General features: G+C 37.4%; 1 protein-coding gene across 10 annotated transcripts in view; it reads left to right on the forward strand.

The window, feature by feature from the left end:
• Positions 1–22,209, forward strand: part of TPK1 (thiamin pyrophosphokinase 1) — a 300,067-nt gene that overhangs the window by 123,395 nt on the left and 154,463 nt on the right. For 2 of the 10 annotated variants that reach the window (XR_014952279.1, XR_014952269.1), the window contains exon 5: positions 3,251–22,209. The exons of the other annotated variants lie outside the window; for them this stretch is intronic. The gene's annotated coding sequence lies outside the window, so the exon portion shown is untranslated. The remainder of the gene's footprint in view (positions 1–3,250) is intronic. 10 annotated transcript variants of the gene reach the window in all.

The following is a 22,209-nucleotide window of genomic DNA, read 5'->3' on the forward strand; positions in this document are numbered from 1 at the left end:
ACATGAATATCATGAAATATGCATCATTTCAGTCCTCAATTTAAACCAAAATTAGCTTCTTGTATTGGAAGGGGTTTCCTGAAAGTATTAGGGCAATAACATCACTAGGCATATCAGACTTAATTTGGTCTCTGAATCAAATGCTTACAGAAATTATGAGAATTGGAAATCATTGGTCCATTTTTTTTTACTGCTAGATTCATCTTCATATTAAACAGCTGTGCAAGCCAGACCCAGGAGTATGTATTCTTCCAAAGTAAAGGAGTTATTTCTATTCTCTTAGTCATCTTATGCTATAAAGGAAAAAAATCTGAGAGTTACATAACAATTAGTTCAGAGTCACATGAGAATTTTAGGAGGGGCAGGAGTACTCTTTTGCATATCACAAGAAGTGTAGATACATTTTGAGAGAGATACCAGCAACTGGGTTTACTTGGCAGTGGTTTTAAGTGAACTTACTACATAAACCATAACAGAAAATGGACAAATTTTTTTTTTATCATTCCCTCAAACTGAAAAACAAGTGGCAGATAATAATAAAACATATGGTCTTAGAAATATTAGAAGTATCTAGGTGAGATTAAATTACTCTTCATGTTGAATTTCTATTGCTTTTGCTAGTCAAGATGGTAATTGTAGAATCATAGTAATATTTATTACTAAAAATGATGGGAGGTGACAGTGCTGCCTGTTGTTGTGATCCATGAAATTTAGATTTCTATTAGAAAGGAGGCTTGGCCACATCATGCCCTTACAGAAGCTGTGCAATGGCTGGTTTTTCATCCCCGACATACATGTGTGCACGTGCATGTATGAATGCCTTGTTTCTTTTATGTCAGGAGAAAGTGGAAGGAAGTTATTACCTTACTACAGGACCATGCAGTCTTTACAGGAGAAGAGTAGAATAGAAAAAGCAGTCCTTAGTGGAGCCTCTGGATATGATTCACAAGAGGAGGGTGTAGATGGATCAGGTCTTGTGTAGAGCAAAAGTGAGAGTATTGTCTACAGGCTAAAATGGAGAACTGGGGAACCAAGACTTTTATTTTGTTCCTTTATTAATTTGCTCAAAGTCATGCATTGAGTTACAAAATCATCTCACATTCTGAATTAATCACCTTAAAAATGCAGGAAAATAGTTCTTAAGAATAAAAAAAATACTCTCCTCATTCATATGATCTCATCAGAATTTCTGATATTTCCATGTTAAAAGATGAGTCTATCAAAGGGCCAGGTATCATTCCTGATTACATCAGTATTTAATAATGAGTAGTAAGTTCTTGGTGGAAGCAGACTTGATCTCCATGAGTGCTCCAAAAATCTTCTTGCTTTGGCATAAATCCACTGATTTTCTTTCTTTTTTTGCATACCTCAAGATATTCAAAGGTGGGATTCGGACCCTGCTTCGGTCACATCAATAAATATTAAGCATGAATCTCTGCATTTTTGGAATTATTCTAGTCTTGCTTAGGAGTAGATTAGAAGGACCAAGACAAAAGTCTGGGGAGATGAGTGATGAGCAAATACAAAACAGGTGAACAGTTGAACTTTAGAAACAAGGTCTCCTGGCTGCAAGTGAAGTGTCTTGCACATAAGACTGCTCTGTTCCAGTAAGAGCACCATAAACCAAGTTTAAATTTCCAACCAGGAAATCAAAGGGTCATGATTTGTCCAGAACAGTAGTTCTAGGGGAAAAAAAAAAAAAAAAAAAGTGGGAAAAATAAGGGGCGAAGAAAAGGAGAATAAAGGGACACTTTCAATTAATCCCAGGTCTTTCAATCAGAGGGTCTGTACTGCTTCATCATATTCTTCAAATAGCTGCATCTGTCCCTAGTGTACTGTAAGCAGAGGAATGTCATTGCCATCTGGGTGATTTCTGGCTTTATGACATGGTAAAAATCATTTATGGCCACCCCAATGCTAGAGGTTAGGGCTTTGCAGTGATAAAATATCCGTGCATTGAGTCACATCTGGAACAAGCAGCTTCGAAAATACTTCTGAGCTGGCTAAAGAGTACTCAGCACTTTATAGTGGTTTGGTCTGTTGTGTCTAAGGAGTAATTCTCAGGATTCAGGAGAAGCCAGCTTTGTGTGTAGTGCTAGGGTGAAATGTATGCCTTTGTTCCCTTTGTATCTCTCACTATCAATGGAAATCAAGGATTAAGCCAGCAGTGTTTGTTTTTATGGAGCAATGGTTTCTACAGATGTTTGGGTGAGCCTGGGGACTGGGAGTGTTCCTGTTCTTGAAACAAAGTGAAACTAGAAAGTTCTTGCAAGCCTCAAGCCAAGCTGGGTCTTTGCTGCAATGTCATTTAAAATTTAAAATACAGATTTTATGTTGAACATGTCAAGAATGATCTTAGATTTGAAAAAAGCTCCGTTAAGACCTGAGAAGAATGCCAATAGCAGTATTCAATTAGGGGGCACAGAAATCCATGTGCTATCAATGCCTTAAAATTAATGCATGTTAACAAATGACCTTGAAGTTGACTAATCTGCATTTCAGACATTCAGGGAGGAATTACTAGTGCTATAACACCCATTCTCTTTTTTTTTTTTTTGGCTTTCTTTTTTTTCATAGACTGGAAAATGTTGGGGAAGAGCAGGTGTAGTTCCTTGCAGCTGACTTCAAATTACGCTATATTACCTAATGGGACTGAACACAAAAAATACCCATAGATAAAACTATTCAGATTAGTTTTTGCTGTCTCTAAAATGTTACTTTAATAAACTTACTTGTGATTGTTGGAGCATAAACATATTCTGGGTGTTTATTGCTTGGTTTTCTTTCATATTCTCTCTTCAGTAGACTCTGCTCTCTTTCTATAAATATAAGAATGCCAGAAGTTCTGAGTTTTAACAATCTGCATTCAAATGGACATTTTTATTTTCAGAACAGATGATTCTATTCTTCAAATCTGTTTAAATTTAGTATTAGTGAAGCCAGAAGCTTGCAAATGGAGGGACTTTATGTATTGTAGAATATGATGAGATGTAAAACTTGAGAATATAGATCCATCCATTTTTATTTTTCCTAGCTGTTCTGTTGAGATTTGTTTCTAAATCTAATTGTATTCCAAGAGTGGTTTCATTTTACAAATGGACTCTTCTCATCTTTTAATTTAAAAATGTTTTGTGTCACAGTTGTTTTCACAGGAAATGCTGTCAAGAACAAGTAACTGTGCTCTAAAACTATGATCAAGGCTGCTTATTACAGTTTATAACTGAGAATATTTAATAAATTTGCTTTTTAGGGTCAAGAGATGAATACCCCATGCTTCTTCTCACAAGGATAAACTATAGAGCAAATACTGCAGAACCAGTTGCAAAGCCATCCTCATGAAAGGTTGAGCATCAATTAATTGCTGGTTGGTTGAAAGTTGGACTAGGTAAGGACCCAGTCAGCAGAAAATTCCATCATTTAAGACAGGAGAGTTAATCCTTATTAAAAAACTGGAGCTCTAAGCTGTCACAGAATCAGTTTTGTTCTGCTGCCAGAAATAACTTGCTCAAGCATGTAGATAATGTGTACAGTGGTACGTCCGAAGCTGCTCTTGGATACATTTGCATTCAGAGAAACTAAAATCTCCTTCAACTAATAGTTTATACAAAAGTTACACTTTTGGATGTCTACACTTCTCTCCAACTACCATGCTACTGGCCTTATTTAGGTAACAGCCTAGGCTCCCTTCTTGCAAAATTGTGGAGGAAAAAATCTTGTAATGCTTTGAGTCAGTTGCGTTAAATAAAAAAGGAGATAAATTACTGTCTCTTGCATATGGACTTTTAAAAAAACTGTTTTAGTTGGTATATCTGAAAATGTAGTGAATGTCAATTATAGAGAAATGTAGAGAATTCTGATTTTTGAGCAAGGGAAGAATGATCTGTTTTTGATAACAGGTGAAATGAAAATATATCCATCACTATAACATTAAAAGATAGTCAAAAGCCTCTTGGAAATTGTATAAGCTCTACAGAAATATCTTGCATACTGATCCAAAATAAATAATCAGAATAATGTCTGTAGGTAGATTAGATCCAAGGTTACAGTGTCTTAAAATTAATGGAAATTAATCAAGGTCCATTGGGGTTGTGTTTTGATGCTTTTCTACCTGTGTGGGACATTCCACACAAGCAAGTCTAGAGGGCATTTCAAATGGGTTTTGGTGTCTCTGCAGAACCCTGGACCAGAACCCTGATACATCCTTCAGCTCTGATTCATCAGCTCAGCTATGAAATAGAGAGTGTTTCAACTGAAATATGCACTAAGGCACTAAGATGGGTTTATGATACCAGTTTGAGCATCTTCTGTGTGCTGTGGGCATTGCCTTTACTTGCAAATATTTTCCATTTTTCTTATCTTTTTGTAAGCACTTGTGTACATATCAGCACCTCAGGAAAGATTAGCACTGCAAGGGCAGGACTAGAAGAATGAACTTGAGAGAGATGAGAGCAGTAGATAAAGGGCTGGATGACAACTCTAGCATACCACCAAAATACCTGTATGTTGCAATACAGTCTGAACATGGAAACATTCAATATAAAAATACATCTGTCCTGCACCAGTTCTTTTTGGCTCAAACAAGGGCATGTGTATGTACTGTACAAAGAAATTATGGAAGTGGGCTAAGGAAGAGACACATTCAGCTTCTGTTGGCTTTGGAGCAATGTCCTTGTTTGTTCCTCTGAGTACCAAGGAATATTAAACTGACTACAAAATAAAAAGGGTCAGACAAATAATACTTCAGAAAGAATACAGCTGAATGTGGTTGAAAGTTATGTTTCATTCTAGAGATAGAAGAAACAAACCAAGACTGACCAGTGACTATCTATGTGGGCACACAGCATGAAGATCCTATAGAATTTATGTTGTGACTTTTTTCAGGATTTTAAAACTAACCTGGTCAATGAGGGGAGCTGCAATCCCATGCAAGCTTGTCAGTTTTGTTATCTTTTTAGTGTTATCTGTTTAGTGTTATTTTTCTTTATTGTCACAACACAGAAATAGATGGACCTGTGCTTTTTGAATAGGGATCCAGACTGTCCTTCGTACAAATTCAGGATGTTCCATTGACTTAACTGGTAAAGATATTAAGCACTAGATGCGTAAGGAATTATACCCTCTCCATGTATTGCCCTGAATTCTTGCATTATAACTGATGTTTTACATAATGAATCACTTCTCCATGGTGATTGCAAGCATGGAAATCACCACAGGTAGATCTAATGTTTTCAGCAACCTGGTATTGTTCCAACAGCCTGTGAAATTGATGGAACAACAGTGAGACTCCTACTGTTGCTTTGTTAGTAACCACATCTTCCAGAACTGGGATATAAACGATTTTTATCCCTTTTGCTTTAAAAAATATCCCCAACCAAACAAAAAAAAAAAAAATTGCTGTGTAAATGTTGCTTGAGCATCTATTACTCTGATTCCAGCATTGGCAATAGTTGGAAATTTTTACTGCTTACTGTATGTGAAGCAACTTTGAGGTGCCCACACAGTGATCAAAATATTTAGATTATTTAAAATAGTAGCATAAGATTAGGAATTAAATTAATCCTGTAGCAATAAATTATTATTGGTCTAAGAATAATTCTTGGTTTATTCGTGGTCTAACTCTTGAGGGACATCCCACCTACACAGAGTGCTTAACTCTTAAACTGTCTGGCTTTCCCTGATGGTTAAACTTCAACTGGAATAAGTTTCTTTCTTTTGAGGTAAAGCTGAGTTGAAGGTACTCACATCACGTGACTAACAGGGAAAATGTTTTGTATCACAGAGTACATATGCGTGTGCAGTTTGGTCTTCATTTACTCCAGTGTTTTTATCTCTGTATAAAACGTGTCTGGCAAATTAAAAAAAGAATAGAAGCAATAAAAGCTATATAGCTCTTCCCCTTCATTTATTCATTGTAAGTGTTTTGCACAAATTGGAGTGACTGTCTAAGTGAAAGGAAATGTAGGGATTTGCAACTTGAGATTGTATTAACCCATTGGTGTGGAGAGACCTAATAGGATGCCAGTAAAGAAGATTGATAAAGATCAGCAGGTTAGAAAAGGTATATTTTTATAGTGCTTGATATATGAAGCAATGACAGAGGGAGGAGCAAAGGCACCAGATAAAAGGTTGTGCCTTTGGACTTCCCCTTTTTCTTCAGCATAAAAAAGAGACTGGTATGTGGGTGTAGCTCAAAATATTTTGTATGACACCGCTAGGATTTTTAGGTCAGCTTTTGTTCTTTCGTGGGGTTTTTTAGGCTTTTGAGTGTGTAGTAGAGTGATTGATTGATTGATTGTTTCTGCAGTTGGTGTGTGTTACAAGTCCAATGACATTCATTGTTCAGTGGTGGGCATCCAGCTGTGGGCCAGAGCAGTGCCTGTGGTTGTCATTCCCTCTACAGAAGTGAAGCCACTCTACAAAGGCTTGGAATCATAGTCTTTATGCACCAATGCAACAGAACTCTGAATATCTATGTTTCTTTGTCAGCAGGGCTTTTGCCTTGGTGTTAGGAGGATCTAAACAAATTAAGGACAGACATAATCAAAAAAAGGCAAAAATTGGAAGAGAGGGAGAAAAACAGGGCACAAGGAAAAAGGTGGAAAGGGAGTGAAAATGTTTTTGATACTAAAGCTGAGGAGAAAATTCTCTGGAATAACCTAGCTAATGGCTCCAGTGGAGCAACTGTTGTTTTGTAACAAGAAAGAAGGAAAGAAAGAAAGAAAGAAAAGAAAGAAAGAAAAAGAAAGAAAGAAAGAGAAAGAAAGGAAAGAAAGAAAGAAAGAAAGGAAAGAAAGAAAGAAAGAAAGAGAGAAAAGAGAGCAGGCTTTGCTATTTTCCTCTGCAAGTTCCAGCAGTATCCGTGGGAGGATTGATGTTTTCTAATTTTGTAAGCTGCAGCAGGGGTGTTAAATATTGGTGACAGATCAGATTGGAATCGTGCACCTAAAGGTATTTTGAGTAGTGAGAGAAAGACAGGCTGTCCTGAAAAGACACCTGAAAAGAGTCAATAAAGAATCCAGTGCCTTTTTCTTTCTTTTTTGTTAAAACATCATCTGTGAGGTTTGACAACAAATGGTTGTAATTAATGAAGTGACAGATGTGGATGTCAATATCTCTTCTTTCTGATGCATTCAATTGTAGGAAAAAAGAAAACTTTGCATAAGGTGATTTTGGGGTGGTTTTGTACAGGAGGGAGTTGTATGAGGAGCATGCATGGATTGATGCAATTTTTAGCTCTCAGAAGGAATTCTCAGGATGGTGAAGAATCCATTTTGAGTTAACATTCCTAGAAGTGAGTTACTGGACCAGCACCTACTCTGCAAGCACCAGTGTGCTCTGATTGGCACCAAGGGGCCAACATTAATCCATTGTTCGAAGCTTTGCAGCAAAGCAGTTGTACAAGCTGGTTCTGCCTCACATCTGGTGAAGGGGTTACTGCTCTCCGATTTTCATTCAGAGTCACAGTGTTTCAGCTTGAACAGCACTTTCTGACAAAGACAGGAGCTGGAACTGTACTACACTGTCATTTGGCTTAGTGGGATACTTAAGCTTCTGCTGGCTTAAACAAATAGGAATTAAATGGACAAATCCCTCCTCATTTCATTACTCCCTCTTCTCTGCCCCACAGTGTAAGTAATTGGGAAGAGCGTTCATGATCATGTTTACTGTAATGACCCTCTCCTCTGGGGATACTTTTGTGGCATCTTTTAATGTTAATTTAGTATTGATTTATGATTCTAATTGATATGCTGTAGCTCTTGTTCATTAAGTGACCACATGCAGGGTTCTCGTATTTTGTGTGTTCCCTGTAAAACCTGTGCACTTTATTAAATCTCTGCATTAAAGAAAGTATTTCCAGGCAGAGCAATATTCCAACAGCAGATAGCAAATGTGCAGGAGGGTCCCAAGGTCACAAACTCCTTTCAGAGGTTAATTAAGTCTGAAAGCAAGGTATTCTGTTGTAATTAAATAGTAATGAATGAGAGGCCAGGAATATTTGGTGCATAACGCTATACCATGAGGCAAAGCTAAAATCATCAGCAAATTTATTGTTTTATTTCATATTCTATTATAAAATACCCTTGGGTGTCAGTGTAATTTTTACTCTCCAACTTGCCTATGACAGAATGGGGATTAAATGGTCAGCACTGTCATGCATATATTTGATTGCAATACATCTCAGTAGGGGTTTCAAGAACTCTAATAGCATTCCCAGTATGCTGAAGAGGGCTTTCATCAGGAGTGTGATGCCTTCCCCCTTCTGCAGGATTACATTTTTAGTCAGAGGGGAAAGTGCTTCCTTTGCCACATTCACACTGGAAAAGCTGTGGCAAGTTTTGCCTTCTTTTAGTAACGCCAGCAGAAATACAGTCATGTTCATGACCCTGTTTAAGAGCTCATCAAAATTTCCCTTTTAGTTCTTGTGCTTCTGGGATTTAATATTTCAGCCTGTTCAAGTGCATTAGGCTGGATCAGGGCACAGGACCATACCCAAGATGTCAATCCAAGCTACAAGCGTAGCTTTTTCTTTATTGTTTTCCCCAGCCTTCTTTGAAAATTAGCCATTTCCAACATGACTTGTTCTACTCTGTTATCTCTGAAGAGTTAATTATTTTACTCTCTAAACATATTATAGGAATCTAGAGACCAAAAGCATGAGTTACGAGTAGGTTGTAGCTTTAATTTCTTACATTTGTGTTTAAAAAGTAATTTTAATTATTTTATTTTCTCATCTGAAAGCTGCATTTGCAAACTCTTTTTCCCACATTGTAAAAGACAGAAATGGGAAAAACTGCTCCCACATACTCCTCATTGGAGCTCTTCTATGCACCGACATCAGCCCTTCTTGGGCCTTGGACCCGGCTGTGATCCCGTGGCTTGGAACAAAGATATTCTCCACCTCCCTCTCTGTCATGGACATACCTATCTAGGTAAGGGAGGTGGTGTTTCTTAGAATTAGGGAGCCACATAGCCTGAAACACTTCAGACAGGATCCCCAAAAACTGCTGCTTTATGAAGTGCACCTGAGGTTCATTGCTACCTAGAGAGAGTGGGTATGCTGCACTTCCTAGAGTACATGGATATAGATTTGAAGATGAGAATGGTCCAAAATCTCGGTGCCTTTTTATCAGCATGTAATCCAAATTCCAATTTATTACCAGCTGGCTGGCTGGTGCAGGCTCATTTTGCATTGGAATTTAACAGGTATTTAACAGGATTTAGGCAATGGCTTTGCTTACATTGAAGTAGGGTTTTTTGTTAATCTTCAGGAGGACTTTCCATTTCTCTCCAAGAACAATTACAAAAGTAATCTCATGAGTTTTTCTGCCAGTAAAATATGTATCTCTTACCTCATTATCAGGCAGATAGGTCTAATCCTCCTAACTCTACACATTTTTCAAAAACTTATCAACCTGAGAATTAATGTCCTGCTGGTATTAAAATGTGTGGAAAGAATTATCTACTAGTAAATTTTAGACTGAAGGAATGGTCCACACTGTCATTCAGATGAATGACATCTTCTGTTGAGTGACATCTCTAATGATGGTTATTCTCCATGTCACCTGTGGTAATCTTCAGGCTATTCCCAGAGCATCTCAATATACACTAATTCAAAGTGTCTGATTCACAGCTCATCTGTGTCCAGTCTTTTCCAAAACATTTCCAATGCTGCTTCCATTCAGGGTTCTCTTCTCCCTTCTTGTAGTGCACATGGTGCAGATGGCAGCAGTGATATTAGACCTCTGAATGTCTTCCCTAAGGAATGATTACTATAACTGTATGTAAAGGGAATAGCTTTTAATAAGAGCTCATCATTGCACTTGTATTATTTATAGGTAGATCCGTGTCCTCAAGATCTAGTTCTCATCCTATAAGAAAAGTTAATTAATGTGTTGAAATCTAATAAAAGATTAAGTCAAAGTGATTATGACAATAATAGAACTTAGTAGGATAGCAGTTAAGGGTTATATAATTTTTTAATCACAATAAATTGTGAAGTTCATATGGGGGTATTATTACACTTTTTTATAATAAGCAGGGCACCAACAGCACCAGAGTTAACATTAAATTATTTTCAGCTACTCTACTTGATAGAAAATTACTTGCGCAGAGGCCAAGACACGGATTTTTCTGGAATATGTGTTACTTATCAAGAATGAAGTATTTTCTGTCTGAGAGTGCTTTTAGCCCACACAGACAAATAGAGGGAAAGGAGGAGGATTGAGGAGGTACATGTGTTTGTAATGTTTTTAATGCCTCAATCCATTGCACAAGGTTTTTTTCCATGATTGCCACTTAAAAATAAGCACAAATCTATACATTGACCTGCCTGCATCTCATATCTGTCAGACAGGTAGTTATCTCAATGCTTTCATTTGTGCTCTGAAGTGGCAGTAAACTAAATGCTGCAGACAGAAACAGGAAGACTGGCTTAGGTTCTCTTCAAAATTTCCCTCCACAGTATGACTTCCTTGCTTTAGATGCAACATTAATAATGACAGCCAGGTTAAGTAACAAGCAGTAGGAGCTTGGTAGGTAGATCCTAGCCACAGCCTGGGTATTAAAAGCTTAATAGCAGTAGTAGCACAAACCTACTTGCTCTGCTGAAAATTTGCTGTAGCACCCTACTCTGGTGGGGGTGGGGGGGTGTGGACAGGCACACACATTTGTTTCTTGAACACAGTTAAGACTCTTGTATGTGAGGCTGGCAATGTTCTAGAAACAAGCACAGCAAGTACTGCCATTATAACTACTACCAGTCTCTGAGCTGTTTTAAAGTAGCTCAGATTTATATACACTTCAGTCAACCAAGTTCTCAATGTAGCCTTGGAGACCCTTCATAGTGCCCTTTAGATTTCTCTTGGTCATGTTTGCAGGTTTTTGAGATTATTTTTTTTCATTTTTTTTGTGTGTGGTTTGCGTTTATTTGTTGGTGGTTGGTTTTTTCCCTTAGCAAAGATTATGTTGAAAATTGCTCTGTTTTGAATGTATTAAAATATAACAAAATAATTTTACATCCTCTTCTGCTCTACCAGTTCTGAATGTAATGATGAATTTGTTTCTGAGCTTGAGTTTTGCATTGGACTCCTTGTGTGTTCTGACTCACCAGCTGTGTTGCCAGCTGTGTTGTGCGTAGCTGTGCTGGTTTCAGATGGAGCTGATACAGAGCTCTCCCTGGAGAGGAGAGATGCTGGCTGTGTGCACAGCCAGGCAGGGCTGTATGTGTGCAGGTTTGAAGGACTGGGACCTAGTGAGGATTTTAGCACATGTGTGCAAATTTCTGGTGCTTGTCAGTGACAGCTATAGTTAAGGCCTCACAGTGGTAGAAATATAATGTGATCTGAAGGAAGGATTACTTGCAGACCTTGACCTCTTGCAGAATTTTGCTGCCTTTATGTATTTATCATCCCTGGAATTGTTCAAGACCAGTCTAGGTGGGACTTTGAACAACCTGATGCCATGGAAGGTGTCCCTCCCCATGGTAGTGGGGTTTGAACTAGATGATCATTAAGGTTCTATCCAATGCAAATCATTCTATGATCTGTGAGTTGCTGTTAGCTTTTTCTCCTGAGTTAGGACTGTCAAATCTGTACCAAGCATAAAAACCAGCACAGACTCCTGTGATTATTTATGTTGAGCTGAGGATCAGTATTTCCTTGGTAAAATTAGTTTAATAAGCAGAAGGCAACATTTTAGTAGATCAAATGAGGAGAGAAACATGTTCACAGTAGCCACCTCCTAGGTATGAGAGGTCTAAAAGGATGTGGCTTGCTTCATCCTTTAGATATTTATCATCTGTGGGCTAAAATGTGAAATAATTAATAAAAACCAGATCCTCAGCTTTTGTAAGTTACCTTGGCTTGATCATTTATTCCAGCTGAAGATGGGAAAAGATTTTATCTTCTGAATATCTCTGTGGCATCTGTGCTTTAGAGTGGTGAAGGAAGCTCTGAGAAGCAAGGATGACTTCAGGTTTTGACATGGTACTTTGGCCAGTTCAAAATTTAGGGGTTTTTCCCTTAAGGAGTATTTCCCACCCTTACACTGGATACCATGGCTGTGTAATCACACTGTCTTCTTTTCAGATTAGCCATCCAGGGAGCTGCAGGGAGCTTCCCTGTGGTTTTGGGGATGGTAATGCTAACTTCTAAAACAGGCCTTTTTTTCAGGAGTCATTGGAAGCAGTGCTGACTGCCAGGAGGAGGAACCTGACTGCGGATAAGCTATTGGAGAATTTTTACAGCTAGATTAGCATCTCCTTGTACTTGGGAGTCTTTGGGAAAGCAGACAGTCCATATAGTAGCCAGGGTGACACTGCAGCAGGTTTCCTTACATTACTGTATTTCATTGCAAGTAGGTTTGTTCACTAATGAGCAGTGAAAAGAAGTAAAAATTTAGGTCTGTCAACCAAGTCACTGCCAACCAGACATTCTTTTGCATCTATTAAGGTGCAGAGCATAGGTATGAACTTTCCTGTTTGGTATAGCATTTTAAATGTTTTACGGGAGAAAATGTCAAGAGAGCTGATTTTTCCCTAGATTAATACATTTTGTCAGTCCCTCATTCTTTATCCCTTATAAAAAGTTTAACAAATAAAACCCTGGTAGAAAAAAAACTATTTCAATTGAGTACATCAGGCTGTGATCAGAAGGCAGATTTATTGATACATGAGAGTAGCAGCTTTATTTTGTTTCTTAATTTCATCCATATGTCAAGTAACTATAAAAGGTGGTTTTATTCTTTAATTAGAGCTTCATCAGAGGCATTTTAATTGCAGCTGTGCTCATGAAAACAGTCGTTTGAAACACTTTTAATCTCGTGAAAGAGAGAACTGCTTGTGCGCATTCATAACTGTAAACCTGCTAACTTTGGTAACTAAAATACAGCACTGGTACCTTGACTCTATAGAGGCTGTGACAGAGCCAGAAGAGCAAAATAAGGATTAAAGTGTGAATGATCTCTGCCAGCTGCAGGAGCTTTAACAGAGCTGTGATGCTCCAGCCCACTAAGACAGAAACCCCGGTATACTAAACAGTTTTCCACCAGTTCCTTCAGAGCTCTAAGCCTACCTTTCATCTTTTCAATTACTACAAACCTTAAAAGAATTTCTACTAAACTTTGCAATACATTGTCTAAATCACAGGTTCCAGAAAATGAAATACAGTCATCCATTGTACAGCTAAATTGTGGAGAAATGGGAGAATTCTCCCTTGAGTTTATCTGATGAAAGGAAGTGTGCTTTTGGGTAGAGGTTACTCAGTATCAAATAGAGCCCAACTCTCATTTTGTATGCGTATTTATCTTCTGCAGTCCCTCTAATTAATACTGCGGTACTGTGCTAGGCAAGCAACTGCACAAGAGGTGCAGGTACCTTTTGAAATGCTAATGTTCTGCTGGAATATCCTGGTTGTCTGTCAGCTCTGGAGAAGCTGCAGCAGAGGTCAGCAGCAAAAGGTTTAATAAAACTTCTGCCTCCCAGTGACTTATGTAGTTTCAACCATACAGAGACAACAGACTTCAGACAGCTCTATGCTGCTCTGTGTCTTTTCTCCATTCCTTGCCACATGGGCTTACATCCCCTAAAAACATTAAGTGATAACGTTTTGTTCCGCTGTGTAGCCCGTGTGTTTTCAGGATCCTTAATGCATTGTTTCTCTGCAAAATATTATAAACCCTATCAGTGTAAGGGATTGAAACTTGAAGGAATTATGTTAATATGTTTAAAGTACTCAAGCACATCTTCATCAAAAATAAAAATGGTTTGCTCAGTGGCTGCTCTACAGGTAATCAGAGCCTAGGATAAGAAGCATGTTCAATAACTGTACATAATCAACTTTGCCTTTCAATAATTGTGTTGTAATCAGATGTTCTGGTTTTTTCCTGAAGATTTTTCTTACGAGTACGTGTTCTTTAAACAAATTTTTATATGACAGTTCATTTTTCATGGCTGATCATCCTACTTATAGCTAAGTGTAGAGGTGTCTCTTTTGTGGCCACAAAACAGAATATTCATCTTTAAAATGATGGGTATGTGAAAATCAGAAAAGAAAATGCAGGCCCAAACAGGAGAAGCATAATACAGACTTTTGAAAACCTGCAGATTTCCTCTTGCTTGCTTGAAACAAGTTGCTCAGTAAGGAGATAAATCTCTTCTTATTGTACTCATGACTCATTGTGTAGAAAGGGCTCTAGAGGATTTCTGCTGCAAGCTACTTACTTCAGTTTCTAGCCCTGAAGAAGCAAAGGGCTTCTGCAAGCTCAACCTCCCCTGCAAAGATGTTCTTCCCTGGTTTTGGAAATATGTAAACAGATGCTAAACTTGGAGCAGGTATTTACTTTACTTACTCTCACTGGAGTACCTTAATGGAAGCATGGAAATCCCAGTGAACGTCTTTCACATGTAACTTCTAACATGTTTGAATGTGCTTGACTTTGAAGTGTTAGTGGTGTGAAAGTTCACAGAAAGGACACCTAGAGTTTTAATACTAGTCATTCAAACTGACTTTTGAAATTTTACAGTTCAGTTTTCAAGCAACACTGTAGACGTTGTTAGTAACTGTCTGATTAGGTGGAAAATTATGCATGTTTTTAGCATTCTGGGAAGGAAGAGGAATTGTTTATCTTCTCTTGGAAAAGTCTTTTGCCTTGTAGCAGCAACATCTTGGGTGGCACTCCATGAAGCCCTGAGCCTGCTGTGGCTTCTAGTGCCATCTTTTTTAGATTAGTTTCTAGATCTGTTTGTGTTGTTTGTGACTGCTCTAAGTTTACCACAATTTTAGGTCACATCCTTTTGATTCTTCATTCACAGTATAAAATGTTAATAAATAATTTACATTTCTTTAATGTAATGGCTGATGTTTCTCAATTTTTGAGCAAATTCTGCCATCTCTTGCTTTGGCATGAAGAGGGAAAACTATTTTGAGGGTCTTGTCAGCCTCTATCTTCTCAGTTAGTCAGATACCCTCACCTGTCAGAGGCTACATTGCTTATCTTCTCCCCCCTTTCCTCTGGTTTTCAGTCCTAGAAGACTGGAGTCTGGCACTTCCAGACAAGTATTTATGCTTTGCTATCATTCAGAATCGTGTGCTTATGGGTGACTCGTGTTGAGGCACTGGAGCAGTTTTTGCCCCTGTGTTAATGTGCATCCTTGACATGTGCAAGGATGAAAACTCACGGCTCAGCTCCCCTTTTTAAATTCCTTTTGCTAAGGATCCAACAGGAAGGCTTGAGCCTGTGCAATGCTGAGTTGTGCTGAATAGCTTCAGCTTTAATTTGCTCTAAGGTTATATATTGCTGTCAGCTACCCTTTATTTTAAGAAATACTTCAGTCTATGAGTAATATAAACATAACCACAGGTACTTATCAGAATTCCCTGGGAGCTGCTTGTTCTGAGCCTACTGAGTTTTTTCCATTAAGTACATGTACTTACCTGAACACAGGAGGATGTTCAGCACCATGGCAAACAAGTTCTTAAAACTCATAGCATTACTTATTTTTATACTGTATGAATTGCAACTGGAGAAAAGCTTCAAATATTGACTAGTAAAAAGAAAAATGCAACAGTTGTAGCTATCATTAACACTCATCTTTGTCACTGAGGGTCAAGGTTTTGAGGCAGGGTGTAAGCTTCTTTGGATTTGTAATGATAATGGGAGAAAGTTGGCTCTCCCCTGTGGAAGATGTCCCCCTGATGTGTGCTTTATATAGCAGTTTGAGCTGAAGGTAATATGTTCTTCAATTTATTTTAGATACTTTTTTATTATTTGCAAGGTGACACTGCATACAAACAAGCATAAATTAATGCATTGTTGCCTTCATATTTTCACACACTTTCATCTTTTTCTTTAAATCATAGGGTTTGCAAATGGAATAATACTTATATGCTCTTTAACACTAAGCTCTTTAAAAAGTAAGGAAAAAATAGGTTGTTTTTCAAGGATGCCTAATATTCCAAGTACTTTTAACCACATAATTATCTGACTGTAATATGCAGATATGCTAACAGTCTGTGCAAAGAGTTTATGTTATCTGTGTATAGCTGATATATGCATATACTTGCTTTCTTTGTTAAGTTGGTGTTTACAATGCTGGTGTTGCATCTCTTCCCTTTTTTATTTTTTTTCCTTAAGTTTTATTAAATCACATGTGGATTTATGGTAGTGTGCTGTTTGGGAATTGTTTTGTGTAAGCAATTACATCATGAACATTAAGGTTTATTAAGGCCTTTGAAAAAGGCATGGGAAATAGTTGGAGGTTTTTTGGTTTGTTTTTTTCTGGGTGGGTTTTCTTTGATGTTTTTTTTTCTCTCCAAATTCATATAGAACTAGCATTCACTGTCAGTGCCATCCTGCTACAAACATTGTGTAGTGATAAGGGAGGTTTTGGGGATCAAAACAGCAGAGATGGGAACCATGGAGTCAGAAAAATAAACTTACTGTCTTCAAGAGAGTCTTGTTTGGGAAATAGTGGATGGACAAGCTAAGGACTGGGGTTTAGCTGTTTTTTAAAGCCTCATAATAATAATAAGTTATGGAATCATTTGTGGCATCTGTTCAAGATTGATCAAACCAAAATTCTTTTCTATGGTCAGTGTGAATTCATTAATTGTATTGGTATTTTATTGTTGGGCTTCTGAGCTGCAGGTGTGACCCTTTTTTTGTGGTAACCTTGCAGGTAATGCATGAAGGTATTTATAGGTTGAATAGACATTAATTCTGAATATATCTCTCTATCTGACATTTCTCCTTTACCCAGGAACTCACCTCTGTGCAGCTACTTGGAGCATCCAAATATGCTGCTCTGAGACAATATATAAAAGGCACCTGCTTGTGCTGTACATGTCTCTGAGCGTTAAAAAGACATTTTGATCTTCACAGTAGATAACAGTATACTTTTGACAGATTAAAACAGATTTAACACCTTTCTGATGAGAACAGCCCTCACTTATTCTTCCTGTCAAGACATCAGGAGGGCAAGCAGAAAGTGCAGCTTAATAGTTAGCAAATATAGAGTTGAGAGCATTACCTTTTGTTTGTTGGGTTGTTTTTGTGTTTTTGTTTTTTTTTTTTTTGTTAAACTGTGATTGTAATGCTTATCCTGAAGTAGTGCTAGAGAGTTTTATCTTCTGTATTCCCAAATGCTAGATGCCTACAAAAGTCAGAGCTGACTTTGCTTCATGTTCAGTCTGCAGCATTTTATCCTCACTGATTTTTATTCCATGGGGATGTAGCTTGTGTGTGCTCATTAGTCCAGGGTAAAAGACACCCATTTTCAAATTTATTTCTAATAGTGAAGAAAAAACATAGGGAATCCACTCTGTGCCCTCAGATGATACAGCTGGGGTACACACAGTTTTTCTGCATGGGATTATTTTCTGTGCTGTAGCTGAAGGAATTAAAGGGTGTACAGATACTGCCTTTAAATGCTCATGTCTCTGATGTTAACATTTGTTTAAAAAAGGTTAATTGCATGCAATTATGTGCTAAAAGAGCTGCATCACAAGAAAAGTCAATAGTACTAGGAAACTGTAACTTTGAATTAATGATAGAGCTGGGCAGTTATGTCCAAGGATTTTATTTCAGAAGGCAGGTTTTGTAGCATAAACTGCTACAATATGATGGTTTTGTGTGGGTTTTTGTGGGGTTATTTTTCTCTTTTCATGACTGTGTGAAAACACATATTTAACATTTCACACTGAATTCTTAAAGTGAGCAAATAAAGAAGCAAATATTCTGATGTTTTAAATTTAACACTGGTGTTAAATGTGTTAAATGTTAGTGTTCATTAGCGCTGAATATTTAAAAACAGTGTTGCTGTGTCTATTAGATGTATTCCTTGAAGGAAAAAGGCACAGTTGTGCTTGTTTAGCATCAGAACCTCAGAGTATAATAGCTTCTATTTATTTTGTAATCTGTCTATGATAAGAATCAAGTGCTGCTTTATGGTACTGGTGACAAAATTTATTGGGGTAAATGGAAACTATCCGTCAAACTTGATGGAAGATCTTTTTTTTCCCCCCCTTCCATTCCAGGCCAGGGTCCTGGGAGTTTATAAAACTGTTCAGTCAACATTCAGCCTTTATGCAATTTGTATAAATCAGCTAGCTGGTATCGGTCTCCAAACTGCTGATAAATAGCAATTTTTCCTTCCTAAGCTAGCTAAACTTTTAAGGGTTTCATATGGAAATGATGGGGGGTTTATGTAAAAAAAAAAATAGATAAAAGATAAGCAGTCTGGTATGGAAGTGCCTTTGAATCCTTATCTGAAAGTAACCCTGGCCCTTGTGACTCCATACTCATTTTAGATGGATGCAGTATGATTCTAAAATACCCTGATGAGGAATAAAAAAGCAAGACCAAACAACAACAGAAAACACACACCTAAATCCAAACAAAATACAAAATAAACCCCTCAACTCCCAGAAAAACCAAAAGATTGAAAAGAATAAGAAAAACTCCAGTGGGCCCAAACCTCTGATGATTTTGTTGTCCAGTGCCTGGTATTTTGCTTCTTGACAGCTCTAGAAAAGACTTGGTAGATTAGGCTGATCTCACATGAATTTTATACCTTCAATCCCTTAGATTAAGGATTTGGCTCACTCCTGATAAATGTCAATATAAAGCAGCAGAAAAATCAAGCCAGCTGAGCTGGTCATGACCTTATATGCATAATGATAATTAATAGCTAATGAGACTGATAAAATATGATTCTGAAATGCAGTAGACTGCATCATCAGGATTGTTTAGAAATTAACATTTTAAATTGCTCTAGGAATTAAAGACATATTTTGCCATCATGGGCAAAAAGTTAAACTCCTCCACAAAAGGATGTGTGTCAGATATGTCACTGAAATATATCATCTTCAATACAGTTATGCATCAGAATAAGAATTATTCATTAATTTAGTTCAGAGGGCAGGAAAACATGGGCTAGACTAATATAATACCTGGTTTTAATCTGTACTTTAAATAAGGGCAGCTGTTATAACTTTTATGGAGAGGCTTTTCTTGTTACTTTTCTCCTGGCATAATTTCTTCCACTGAAGTAGAAGCAAGCTTGATGTGTGATTCTCCCAAGCCTGCACCAGAGTCTTTACTCCAAAGTAAATACAAAACTATATGAAAGCAAACAAGTGAAACCAAATTATTACAAAATATTCCCGAGTTACTTTATTATGAAGTTTTTACCCATATACCTCTCTCTCAACTATTTCCCCTATTTCTATATCAGAGCTAATCTCTGAGGTTAATCAATAAAGAATTCTTCACACAATGAACTTTGTTCACTTGTGTTGGTTAAAAAGAGCCTTGACTCAAATCTGCTTACCTGGATCAAGCAGTTTGTTCCACAGAATTGTTCCAAAGAGGACTGTGTCAAATGCAGCCTTTGACTCTATACTGAATATTGCCGTACTTTTGTGTCGTAGTTGTGTCATAGTTGAGACAGAGACAATACAAAGCAACACGCTCCATGTTCAGAAGGCTTCAAACCTGTTTTTATTATAGCATACATGCTTTTTATACATTCTTATAAAACTCATAAGTTTTCACTTTACTCATTGGTCACAAGAAACAAGGAAAGTGCTTATTGGAATAGGCAGTTGCAGGTTGCTCTTATTTATCCTTCTTTCTTGGTTTCTATGTCAATGACCTTGATAGAGAATTCTTTCAGGGGTAGACATGAATCCTCTTATCAAACTTCTCTCTGTCTCACAAAAGTTGCTGTAAAACCTCTTCCACACTTTTGCTGGTTTGCGTAGTCAATGAGCTACAAAGAGCAGACATCCTCCCTCTGAAGATAAAACAGACATGTTTTTTCATGTCTGTGAGGCAGTGGAGTTGAGGTTTACTAATTTATTTTTAATTCATCAGGCATGACTTTCTGAACTTTCCTTGTTTCTGATGTTTCTAAAAGGGAAGGAGAAAAGAAGAAGGACTTCTCTTCATGATCATTAATGGGAGGCTTAGACATCTTGGAATTTTGAAGTCCTCAGCCATTACTCCTTATTCTTTTTAGTCACTTCTGGTTTTGTGGTTGCTCCAAGTGAGTGATTTAGAGAGGATATGTTGAAAATGGACATAGAGCTTCCTGGCAGAGGAGATGTGTTCAGGAAGCACAGCCAGGAGCCCCAGCCGACCCCATGGAAGGTGCATCTGAATATGCCTGTTCCTTCTGCTTGGAAAAATTCAAACTTGCTTTTGATTGAAAATTGTTTTACTTTGGATGAGAAGAAGACTTTTTTTGTTTGTTTGTTTGTTTGTTTGTTTTTGTTTTGTTTTGTTTTTTGTTAATTCTTCCCCCATTTGCATCTCCTGAAACATTCAGGAGAAAGAGTTGATTATTTAAAAGCACTGCATTTTGTAGCTGCTGTAGAGAGGAAAAAAAAAAGAAAAGAAAGACGTTTTAGGATTTATATACAGCATTTCCGTAAGATAAACAGCTTTTTCATCACAGTGGATGTCTATGTCATACCAAACTGGCATTCCATGACAATTGCTGCTGTTCTCCCTGCCCAACCTGCTGGAACACCTCCAGGGCTTCATTCAGGGCCTAGAGTGAGTTTACTTTTAATGGCTCTGTTTCAATCAGGAGGAAATAATTATAAAATAACAAATTGAAAGAGAATACCTGCAGGTTTTTAGGCTTGTTTTATTCAGTAAATATTTAATTAGGGAATTCATGGAAAGGTAAAAAACAACTATTTAAATTTTAACTTTTGAAAATGTGATAAGTTTTGTACATTGGAAAGGTCAGTCTATACAATGAAGGACAAACCTAATTTTCTGTTTAGTTTTGAACCATACTGATGGACGTGTATGAAACAGAGCACTGAAGCATTGGCATTGCTCCTAATTGATTCCTGTGTCCTCAGTCAAACCCAGTGCAGCAGGGACTGCCCTTCTCACTGAAGTGAGTGTTGGACCATCACTTCTGAAGGGATTATTTTTAGAACATACCCTTTTATAACAACCTTAGTAATGGTGGAGAGCAGGGAATTTGAAATTCCTTAGTTGCACATGACCTAACTCACAGCACTTGTACTTACCAGCTTCTACTGGAGCAGATTTCAGTTTTCAATCAAAATGGTCGCCAGTGACTACATGTCTCTTTTGAAATCTCTGCATGGACACAGAACATGAGATTTTTATAAGTGTTATTGATATGAGGAGTTTCTAGACCCTGCAGCATTTTTCTGAAATCATGTGGCAGAAAAAATACATCCCAATATACTCTGCTCAATTCCTTGTAACACAGTTCAAGTTGTAAACTACCTTGCTGATGAACTGTAAAGTAAGGTAGCCATGGAGTTAACTAAAATCACAGCTTTACTTTCAAAACTCAGTGCAGCCTTATCTGTTGAAACAGTGGAAACACCCTCTCACCTGTCAGCTGCTTCTTAAATCTCAAGAAATTGTGCGAGACGGAAAGCTGTGTTGAGTGTTTTGGGGGGGCATTGGGGACTTTTACAAAAGATATTCTTACACTGTTCTTTCTATAGCAAAGGGGAAGTTTCATTAGGAATTTGACATGAATTTATACAATAAATATTTTTAAGCACTCTGCAATTAAAAAGCTATATGTGGCAAGAAAAGATAAATATCACAAAATTATTTCCATGTGCTTTGCAGCAATATTACTGTACAAAGGATGGTTAGGAGTTGAAATTAAGTTCATATGAGTTAAAAATCACTGAGCATTTGGCTTCCATATTTTGGGTGTATTTTTAATAATTGAGAAGAGTAGAAATGAGATGACATCACTAACAACTAAAATACAAATCCTTGAAACATTTATGGCATACCAGCTGTCCAAGAAGCATCATCATCTTCTGACAAATGATATCCTCTGAGGCTTAATGTACAGCACTCAAATATGCAATTTCAAACACTTTGCTGACTGAAATGATCATTTGAAAGATATTTGAAAGTTGTCTTTCTAGGACCAGGCAAATACGAGTCTTACTGACCTGCAGAGATATATAAGCATCTAAGCAATGTGCAGCTCCCTCAGCAAAGGGACAGTAGATTTACCAGTTTTACATTTTGTTTGTTACTGTTTTCTGTATCTCCTCACATCAACTTGTTTAAACATGCCTTTAAGGAACACATATTCCTTTAAGAAGATTAATGCTTGTAGCCCATAGTACTCTTGAGAAAATAAATATTAAATATAGTAAGATGGATTAATTTTTCATTTCACTGCTCGTT

Source organism: Lonchura striata, chromosome 2, assembly GCF_050655825.1.
Source record: "Lonchura striata isolate lonStrDom1 chromosome 2, ASM5065582v1, whole genome shotgun sequence".
In the NCBI taxonomy this organism is placed as follows: domain Eukaryota; kingdom Metazoa; phylum Chordata; class Aves; order Passeriformes; family Estrildidae; genus Lonchura; species Lonchura striata.